Source organism: Podarcis erhardii, assembly GCF_964252035.2.
Source record: "Podarcis erhardii genome assembly, chromosome: 9".
NCBI lineage: Eukaryota > Metazoa > Chordata > Lepidosauria > Squamata > Lacertidae > Podarcis > Podarcis erhardii.
Genome location: NC_138512.1, coordinates 59950768 through 59957228, shown reverse-complemented (window position 1 = coordinate 59957228; position 6461 = coordinate 59950768). Strand labels below are relative to the sequence as shown.

Genomic DNA, 6461 nt, shown 5'->3' with positions numbered 1-6461 from the left:
TGCACAAGACTTCTACTAACTGAGCTCATTAAGTGAATCCTGCCCATTGAGTTGTATTCAGCTAACATATACTCAGAGTAGACCCACTGTAAGTAATAGCCCCCAGTTATTCATAGCTATTAATTTCAGTGGGTCTACTCTGAGTAAATTAGTTGACTACAAGCCATTGTTCTTTTTTAAAAAAATAATATTTATTATTTTCAGTAGATAAACATAGTAAAAAAAGAAAAGATTAACAATAATAAAAACAAACAAAAAATAGGAGAAAAAGAAAAAAGATACAACATATTACCACTTAATTAATTAAAATTAAGTACCATTCATCTTCATAAACATAGTATTTGACTTCCTCGAATCTCTTCCATCCGAATTTCTTAGTAATTATATGTAGCAGTTTCCAATATCAGAGTTTCAAAAAACCATATCACAGTCCTAATCATATTACATAGCTTTCCTTATCGTACATTTCCTTATAAATTTAGTTCCATTTTAATCCTAGGCCTAATTGTTTCTTTCAAGTGGTTACATATCTTTAATATTACAATACTTATTCAAATAGTCTTTAAATTTCTTCCAGTCTTCTTGGTGTTCCTCTTCTTTCTGGTCGCAGATTCTCCTGGTAACAAGCCATTGTTCTTTTCTAAACAGTTAGCTGAATAAAAAGACTGGATGTTTACTTTTAACGGGAGCTGGGAGGCATAATGTTTAAATGTTTAATGTTTCACGACTGCGTAGCTCGTAAGGTTTTCAGTTATGACAGCTGGCACTACAATCAAGCTTTTATATAGGTCGTGCTTGAAGTCACCAGACAAGTTATGGAGGTGCTGGTCAGGCCAGGAACCACACATAGCTCTTTCTCCTCCAACAGAAGAGCGCATAGCCAGTAGGCTCAGGAGCAACAGCCAAGGGGATGTTGATGCTGTCCCCCCTCCCCTCAATCTGTCTGATAGGACCAACCTTTTTGTTGAGAACAGTTTCCTCCATGAAAACTGTTGTGCTAGAGCCAAATTCTGTCTGCTATCACAGTAACGAAAATTTATGAGTCTGTTTTCCACCTCACATCGTGCATTTGGCCTATCATGCCTTGAACCCACCAATCATGGTGGGATGTAAAACAACAAATACATATTTTGCATTGCTGTTAAGTTGTTCCTTTCATCAGCTCATGATTTATGGAAGGGTTTTTTTGCATGATATGATCATAAGGTGGTAGTAAAGAGAAAAGTGGAGGAAAATATTTGGGAAGACATTTAGAGAGGGAGGTACTCAGCTGCACGGTTGCTAGGCTGCAGACTTTGGCACCAAGGCTCAGGTTTTTGAGTTCAATCTTGGTGCAGCTGCTAAAATCTCAAAGCAATTAGATAATCTGGCAAAACTACACACTTGATAGCTTAGCTTCTAAGTATGCAGGCATGGCAGACTACGTATGTCCTAATAGTGAATTGGGGGGGGGATCAGTTCAGTTTGCATTTTATTGTGAACATACTAACTGGCAGTTCCTAAAACAACACCCAGACCAAAACACAGTTCTCCTTCAGAACTCATGCTTCCCTGAGTGTTGCAATGCAGTTCTCCAACCAAAAAAGTATGGACACCAATGCACATATTAGAGGGGAAGTATGGGGGGGGGATTACATCTGTTTAGTGAAAATAACATACAGAACTGCATCATATTAAGTAAAATGTCTTGCACAAATTTGTTAACATTGCATACAGAGTAAGTCTGTTAGGGGAAATATGAGGAGGGTCAGGAGCAGAATCCTGGGGAAGGTTCAGACAGGTTCCTGCCCCTATTTTTGCCTCCCCTGGGGGGAGGTGTCTTAAGAGTCAGCTGGATACAGAGTGGGCACCTCCTTCACCAAGGACATAGAGATGCCAGAGCCAACGCAAACAAAGATGTCCTGCCCATGCACAGGCATGCCTGCTCGCTTGCCCAGAGCAGAAACCCCTGTTTGCCACTTAATTATTGTGCTTGCTGCACTCTTCAGTAGGAAGGAGCAGGTTTGTGGGTAGCCTGTTGGGCCAACGGCTGAACTCTGAACTCGCACTTAGCCATGCAGTGCCTTTACCTTTGCTTTGCCCAGGTCTATGCATTAAAGACTTTGGCAGAACCAAAATCCTGAGTGTGAGCTCTTGCTCTGACAGGGAGGGCCAGGACACGGTCAAGTATTTGAGAAGACCTGCACAAAGCACTTTGCAAGCCCTGGGGTTAGCCTGAGCACCCAACAGTGATGACATACCATAGGGTTACCTGTCTTTTGGATCTCTGACATTTGTTATCTTCATGTGCTTGACAAAGTTCAATGTCAGCACATTAATGTATAACTAAATCAATGATTAAACCTGAAATATTTTCCCCAGCAATAGGGCTTGCTAGCAACGTACAAAATATGAGGTTTGAGTTAGTGCCCCCCACCAAATATTTCTGATCCGGTCTTTAAGATGTATTTCTGTGCTCTCAAACACCTTTTACATATTTATCAAAAAATATACATACATGCAAGGGGAATGACATTCTGTTCTTCACTGTGAACAGCTGCCGAATAGATTTATATAAATTCATTACCAACCATGCCATTTTCAATCCCTCTCCTAACATGGCATTTGTCCTTTTCACTGCTGTCACACACTCAGTTCATGTTTGCTTTGAGCTTTCCTCAAGACATTCCTTATTTTCCTGTCATTTCACTGTCATTTCATACCGCATGTAAAACAGGAATCCTTTTGCTCCAACATTCATAATGCTTTACTTACTCAATTGACATTCATTTGCCATTTTGCAGACTGTTTCTCTAGTTTGAGGAAATCATTTTAGACCTTTCATCCACATATATGTAATTCAAGAATAAAATAAACTTGGCTACTTAACTGCTCTACCCTTCTTTAGGTAAAGGTAAAGGGACCCCTGACAATTAAGTCCAGTCATGAAGAACTCTGGGGTTGTGGCACTCATCTTGCTTTACTGGCCAAGGGAGCTGGCATACAGCTTCCGGGTCATGTGGCCAGTATGACTAAGCTGCTTCTGGCGAAGCCAGAGCAGTGCACGGAAACGCTGTTTACCTTCCCACTGAAGCAGTACTTATTTATCTACTTTCACTGCGTGCTTTCGAACTACTAGGTTGGCAAGAGCTGGGACTGAGCAACAGGAGCTCACCCCGTTGAGTGGATTTGAACTGCCGACCTTTCGATCAGCAAGCCCAAGCGGCACAGTGGTTTAACCCACGGCGCCACCTGCGTCCCTCCCCTTCTTTAGCTTGGTGCAATTTAACACTCGTGAAGAATCACAGCAGAGTTTCATGAAGGAGCCCTACTGCTTGGTTTCAAAAACTGTCCATTTATCCGTAGACTTTGCTTTCTGTCATTTAACCAGTTACCAATCAATAAAAATATACTCTGCTCACAGGGTGTATGACCTGAAGGCACATTAGGATAGCCACTTTAGATCTTGTCTGTGTCCACATGGGTTGCTGTCTGGGAACCACAGGTATGCTGCATTGGGTTTCATGATGAAAGAAAGAAGGGCTATAAAACAGGAAATTAATGAAATAAAAGGGCCCAACCTTCTAAACCCATACTGCCATGATTAGTCAGGAGCCCCTGGCAATGGACTCTGTTAAAGGTTTATTTGAAATGCAAATAGATCATGCCCACCAAATCGCTCCTATCTACATGTCTGTTGACATAAGAACATCGGAAGAGCCTTGCCTGGATCAAAGTTGTGATTAAAATATGCCTGTGCATTGTTCACTGTGGAGTTGCACACAAATGCAGGCTGAGGTTCTCCAGTTGCCTTTCCCAGCTATTTACCCACCATAGTGGTGGCTCTTAGCCATCACTTCTGTTTGTTTTCCCCTTGTGTAAACAAGTTCATAACCTGTAGCAGTCTGCAACATTTACACAGCCTCTTGGCTGCTTGCATAATGCTTGCTCAATGAAACATGCATTACTGTAATACATGGTTAGATAGTGAAGTGTCCTCCAGAAGTTCTTGGACTACAACTTATCGTTCCTGACCATCGGTCATGATGGGAGTTGGAGTTCAACGCCCCTGCGACCCCTGCTATAATTAAATCTAACGCAGAGTTAAAGAGAGGTCCCCTCTGTCATTTCTGACTAGCTAGATAGGTTACACATTATTGATTGGGGGTGGGGGTCTTGCTCCATATTTTACATAATGTTATGGAATGTCTTTTTCTGTGTCAACACAGCCTACTGGTCTGTGGGTAGAGGAGTTCCACTCACCTGACTGCTCTGCTGTTTTCAGAGTGGCCCATACAGAATTCTCATACAAGTTCTGTTAAAATGAATGGAACTTTCCTTGAAGCAACACAACAAAGCACTGTGGTTTGAGTGAGCAGGTCCAAACTGAAGCTGAAATGATTGAATTGATAAACTGCTGGCATAGTTTTTGGTCTCCCTCTTCGCACATAGGAATTTTGCACTCGGAGGCAATGGAGCTGAGTTTTGCTAGGTGAGACATCATATTAGCAATAGCACACCCTCCAAGTGTCCCTCTTTTCCAGGGACAGTTGTGGAATTACAAAAGCCATCCTGGCTTCTCTCTTTTTTTTAATACTTTATTTGCAATTTAATCAATACAATAAAGAAGACATTTTTCTTATTACAAAAAAGAAAAGAAAAAAGGCATTGAACAATAGGGGGGAAAGAACAAGAAAAAAACTGGGAAAAAGAATAAAAATAAAATATTTTAAGGAATACAAACCATCATCAATAATATTATACACCCTTATTTCCTATGTGGTTTGAAACCCTGATTTATTTAATGACTTCCTTCCAACCCTATGCGGTTCCTTCTCTCTCATATATTAGTTTATCTGTCTCCTATATAGATCCGTGATGCACCTTCCTGTTATCTCTGTGGAATTTACTCTATGCTTAACCAGGTATAATCGTTGTAACCGTATTTCAGCATATACTTTTTAAACACATCCCATTCTTTTCTTATCTTATCTCCTGGATGGTTTCTTATTGATTCTGTTAATTTTGTCAACTCAAGATACTCGCATAATTTTAATTGCCATTCTTCCTTAGTTGGCAATAAGTTACTTTTCCAGTATCTCGCAATCAGGATCCTGGCTGCCGCTGTAGCATAGAGAAAAAGCTGACCTTTTGGGATGTGTGCTGTAAAGATACCTAATAAAAATAATTCTGGTTTGTTTTTTTAAGAATGTGTGTTTCATCATTGTGGCGATCACACAGGGTCCCCGGACGTTTGACGGTCTATAGATCCCTGTGCCACCACTGTGATCGCTTCCCCGCTGCCACCAACCCGTTTCTCTCGGGTACACACTGAGTCCAGACAGTTGTTAACATTAAAAACAAATAATCAAGTTTATTTTATAAGCATTAACAAATTGATGGTTTCAGATAATTTTTCTTGTCAGTTTCTTAATCTTAGTTTCTTTACCGGCCTAAACCTTTCTAATACCTTCTAACTGATTATCCCAACTGTTTAACTGACTCCTCTTAACAGATTCTCTCACTCTCTCACATCAAACTAGCCCAACCCCCACAGACTTATCCTCCCTCTCCAGTGGCGTAGCGTGGGGGGTGCAGGGGGGGCCGGCCGCACCGGGCGCAACATCTGGGGTTAGGGCAAATCCACGGGTTAGGGGGCGCAAATCCACGGGTTAGGGGGCGCAAATTACTTGCCTTGCCCCGGGTGCTGACAACCCACGCTACGCCACTGTCCCTCTCCCTTCTCTAATTCCAGACTGACTTCTTAACAACTCTAACTCTAACTCCTCCCCTTGGGTTCCTATTGGTTAATCATTTTACACTTAGTTAACCCTTTCCTTATGACCCAGTATGATGTCACACACCTAGGAGGGCAAATGCCACAATCATTTTTTTCAGCTCTTCATATATCATGTCCCAAAGTAATTTAATGGCTTCTCATTTGATCCTGGAATACCCCTATTTTCCCTGCCAGCACTGCCACTAAGCTTGGGAAAGAGGATGAGCCGATGCTTGTCTACAGCAGCAGCAATGGACCATCCCTTTGCCTCTTGTCACCACTGCCAGTCTCCTCCCTTGGGCAGCTCATAGTGGCTGCTAGAGAGTGGGTGAGCAGGAGGAGAGGCTGCCATCACTGAGATCCTGCCTTGCATAATGCAGCGGCTCTAAGCAAATCAGTCTCTTAAACTTAAGCCAAGAAATAGTATTCTCTATAAGATTGAATATCAATACAGTGGTGCCTCGCAAGACGAAAAGAATCCGTTCTGCGAGTCTCTTCGTCTAGCAGTTTTTTCGTCTTGCGAAGCAACCCTATTAGCGGCTTACCAGCTTAGAAAAAAGGGGGGGAGCGAAAAAAATCGCAGGACTCGCAAGACGTTTTCGTTTTGTGAAGCAAGCCCATAGGGAAATTTGTCTTGCGAAGCGCCTCGAAAAACGGAAAACCCTTTCGTCTAGCGGGTTTTCCATCTTGCGAGGCATTCGTC

At 42.0% G+C, this 6461-nt stretch overlaps 1 protein-coding gene across 1 annotated transcript in view; it reads left to right on the top strand.

Moving 5' to 3' along the window:
- The window catches only part of LOC309350266 (uncharacterized protein C4orf17 homolog), a 69577-nt gene that overhangs the window by 37217 nt on the left and 25899 nt on the right, over positions 1-6461 (top strand). The window lies entirely within an intron of this gene.